We start from the raw sequence: 4,768 nt of genomic DNA, 5'->3' as shown, positions 1-4,768 counted from the left end.
TTTTTTATCATTTGCTGTTTTGCATCAAGCACAAGCTATCAGCAGTAAAATGTTGTTTCACTTGATGAATTTCCTTCAGTAAATATTCCATTATATGTACTTAAACTTCATGGGTGCCAATAATGGTGAGCAGGACTGTAATTAAGAATTTAATGATGAAACCAAGGAACAGAACAACGGGGAACAGCACAAGGAACATATGAAGCACGACGACCTCACAATGGCACAGGGAAACAGACTGGTAACACGACGACAAGGATCCGACAGGAGACAAAGACAACAGGTGAACTTAAATACACAGGGAGGGTAATCAAGGAATGAGACACACCTGGGAAGCAATCAACGGGGAGGACAGGACAGAGACTCAGAGGAAAACAGGACTGAACACAGAAAATCTCAAAAATAAACACACAGAAACACGGATCATGACAAGCATAACATAACAGTCAATTACCCCACAGGAACCTGCATGAAGTCTGCCATGGCATCTTAATCCTGTGGATAATAAGAAAAGTACAAATTAAAAAAAGAATGAGGTGACATTTTTGATTTTCTTCTGCACAACCTCTGACAAACAGAATTATAATACATACAAGAGACATTGTAGAACTCTCCTCCATCGTTGTCGAGGAAAACTGCGAGACATCCCAGGGTAGCAGTCCTTATGGCAACAACATCTTTGGTCTGCAAGTAGGAAAAACAATAAAAATAAGCACAAGCATATTCTGAAGAAACTAAATCACCATCCATCCATCCATTTTCTGTACACCCTTAATGGGGTCGGGAGGTGCTATTGCCCATCTCCACCTAACATTCTGGGTGAGAGGCGGGGTACACCCTGGACAGGTCACCAGTCTGTCGCAGGGCAACACAGAGACAGACAAACAACCATACACTCACACCTAGGGCCAATTTAGAGAGGCCAATTAACCTGATAGTCATGTTTTTGGACTGTGGGAGGAAACCGGAGCACCCGGAGAGAACCCACCATGCACAGGGAGAACGCGCAAACTCCATGCAGAAAGACCCCAGGCCAAACTAAATCACATTTTTTCAAAATAAGTGGCCTAGAATAATTGTTCACCCTTGTTTGTTGTCTGACTAAGACAGGTTAGAATGTTGATGGTTGTACAATTAAAGGAGCAACTGTAATTTTCCAACCTGCTACCAAAACACAACTGGTTTTGTCGAGCATGAAGTTTATTGTACAGGTGTGAAGAAGACTCATGTGCATGTGTGCACATAAACAAAATCATGACAGAATCCTCACCTTTCTGTCAAACTGGACCAGAATCTTGGGAAATGCATTGTCAATTACTCCTCTTCAGCCTTGAATGCAACAAGATCCCACTTTCTACTCTGGCAAACTCTGCAAACACAGTAACAATCAGACCCGGCTCTGGAGGAATTTTCTGATAGACCTGTCTATGAGCAAAATTACACCCTCCACTGTACAATTGGGCATTTTATTCAATATAAATACTGTTCATTTTAATCAGAAGAAGAATTAAAATCTTTTGGCTCGTTTTATTCTCTCTTCTGCCCTGATTTCTTGATGTCGTCACTGCATCAGCTGAACCATAAAGACAAAGACAAACGTTTTCCAAGTCCAAAGATAACATTTATTAGACAAACAACTAATGAAACTGACAAAACTCAATAAAATCACAGACCAGCATCCAATTCGATATTTACCTCACTCCACAGACATCCACACACCAAGACAAACTTACGGGGAACCATTTCACTGACGCGCCGTTCCCCGGAGACAGCATCACGGGTAACCCCGGAGCGATCTGAAGTTAAGGTTCCGGGTCCTATACTTTTAAAGGGAGGGCATGTTTCCCTTCTCTGCTGTATTCTAATTAGGGGACTGTCCTTAGCTAAGTTCATTTAAATCTAGTTTACTATGTTACAGTAAAAGCCTGTTTTTAAGATCAAAGAAGTGTTATTTTCTTTTGAATGAAGACAGATGTTTTTTATGACCCTGTCCTGAGAGGAAGCTCTACTCTGTTGGCAGGACCAGATTGTTTTACACCAGCTGTTAAATCTTATCAGTGGTCAAAAGGTTAAACTCACACACAGAGCCACGACCCCCTGTGAATGCCTGCTCAGTCCACAGAGAAACTAGCTGTGTTTTAAATTACAGAGAACTACAAGCTAAGTTATTTTAATTCAACTTAGTGTATAATGTTTCAATAGAACTATCCTACATAAGACATTACGCTTATTGAACCATATATATAATTTGGAGTGAATTTTCTTATTTAAAACACTAATATTGAACATATGGTTAAGTTTTTACAACTAGCATATTTTAAATTTATTTTCTTGACAATACATAAACAGGCCTATGACTTTCAAATAAAATACCCATTTTGTTAATATAAAAATGATGTAAGTACTGACATGAAGAAAATGCTGAGCAATAATGCTCAGATTTGCAAAAACGTCTGCTGATATGTGGCAGAAGTCTAAGAATCTAATGTTTCCAATCAATGAAGTCTATTTCTTTATGCAAAGTCAATCTACTCAAGTACCTATTAGGTTATTAGGTGCTATTATTGATTATTGCTACTATTAATAAAAGAAAAAAAAAAAAAACTACAGTGCCCCCCAAAAAATGTTACTCAAGTAAATGCAACTACTACTACCCAGTTCGGAAGATGGATAACCAAACTAGTAGCCTATTCTTGTTAACTAGGTTAGCGTTAAATTTAGAGGTGTGCCGATCGATCGGCCACCGATCATAATCGGCCGATTTCCGTGAAAAAGTGTATGATCGGTGATCGCCGATCACGGTCTCTTGTTGCCGATCACACAAACTGATCTCCTGCATCCCATTTTGCAGCCTGCCTGTGCAGCTGGTCTCCTCTTTCCTTCATTCTGAGAAAACGCGTAGCAACAAATCCTAAGCGATGTGGAACTATATCATAGAGTGAATGGGGAAGTTTGTGTGTTGCGGCAGAAAATTACCTCGGGGTGAAGCAGGTCAACATGCATCAACACAACGCATACAAACATAATTTAAGAATAGGTATTGCCTTTTAGAGTGCACCTTCCTAGATTTGCACAAGCATCTGTAGTTTAATGTAATCTCGCTAGCATCTCGCGTGATCTCCTGATCTCACTAGACCCTCTTCGGCAGAAATCACTCTGACTAAATTGAATCACGTTGTCTCAACTTGAATTCATTTTATTAACGCTAGGTTGTTAAATTTTATGTTTATATGACATGACTTTATCACGTTTGCCTTTGAAACATAAAATTATTTTGTTAAAACATGTTTTTTTGTAAATGCAATTACCACCTCAATTCAGTTTTTTGGCACAAGCATGCAAGCATGGTACAAGCAGAAAATTCACCAAATGGTAGAGAAAGGCTGATTAATTTCCAGCTAACCTTCACTTCATGTGATGTTAGTACGTTAGCCACTGACTTCAGTACATAAATTACATAGAAACGTGACCAAACATAGCAANCCAGAAACACAAAGTGATCTTTTTTAACTTATCATATAAAACATAATATGCAAAAAATATGTATCCATTTCGAAAATACACATTGATGTGCATTACTTTACATTTATTGTTAGCGGGAGCTTGCCTTTACTGTTTTATTGTCAGCCGGTGATGTTTTGTCTTTGCTCTGCAGTGATTGTGAGTCTTTGACATTATCAGTAATGCCCAACTCTCACTGAGAAAAAAGAATATAACCCCAGATAGCATGTTGAGCCTTGTAGGATAAATAAAATAAAAACATAATTTTGTGTTTCTGGAAAGTGTGACTTAAGTGAATTATTACACTGCTGTGATAATTTATCATTTAAGAACCAGGGCTTTATAAGAATTCATAATATACACAGCCTATTATCTTGAATAAATTCAGCTATGTAGAAAGACGCCAGCCTGACGCTATTAGCATGCAGCAGTGCTAGCATAGTTCGGTAGCATAGCATACTCACCAGAGCTCTGCTGATGCGCTAATATAGGAGTTAGGTGTGCTGAAGATCGCCATCTTGTGATGATAGTTGCACAATAAAATCGATTGACATTAATAACGATAACATGGAGATAAATAGCTAATATGTTAGATATTTTATTTACCGCTCCTCTGTCGCTGTCAGAAGCCAGACTGAGGACTAAACTGTTGGTCCTTCATCATGGCTACAGCGCTGCTGGAATGGGTTAATGTGATTGGCTGAAAAATAAGTTACCGTGGGACTTTGTTCATATGATTGGCTGAAACAAGGAAGCTATCTGATTGGTTGCTGATCACCCAATCAGATAGACCATTTATTTAAAAAAAGACTGTGAATTTTGAGAGGTCAGGGGAATCTCAGAATTCACACAGCACAACTCACAGGCCAGAGGGAACTCGTAAGTGTGAATCTCGTCCTGTGCATTTGTGGATCTTATTCTGTGCATTTGTGAATCTTTTGCATTTGTGAATCTTAGTTTGTGCATTTGTGAATTATGAGACAGTTTTAGCTCCATATGTAGATGGTTGTTGTAGGACTTAAATGCATGAGAGAGAGATGACCAGTTAATTTGAAGATTCAATAAAAGAATATGGAGAAACAAATTTACGAACATCAAAGGGAGCCGCAACAAAAACTTAAAAACCAAAAATTAATGGATAGAAAAATAGCGAGGGGGGACACAAGGACAACACTGGCCAGAATGAGGAAATGATGGGAGTAGATGAAGGGTCCAGCGAGTAGTCACTGAAACTGGGCTCATGAGCTAACTGAATGCAGGTGCAAGT

The 4,768-nt window shown here is 38.9% G+C and overlaps 1 protein-coding gene across 4 annotated transcripts in view; it reads left to right on the top strand.

Moving 5' to 3' along the window:
* arhgef4 (Rho guanine nucleotide exchange factor (GEF) 4) overlaps positions 1 to 4,768 on the top strand; it is a 36,761-nt gene that overhangs the window by 27,995 nt on the left and 3,998 nt on the right. The window lies entirely within an intron of this gene.

The sequence above is a fragment of the Poecilia formosa genome, unplaced genomic scaffold, assembly GCF_000485575.1.
Source record: "Poecilia formosa unplaced genomic scaffold, Poecilia_formosa-5.1.2 Scaffold721, whole genome shotgun sequence".
Lineage (NCBI taxonomy): Eukaryota > Metazoa > Chordata > Actinopteri > Cyprinodontiformes > Poeciliidae > Poecilia > Poecilia formosa.
The sequence above is the reverse complement of the archived record's forward strand: the minus strand, read 5'-3'. Positions and strand labels throughout refer to the sequence as shown.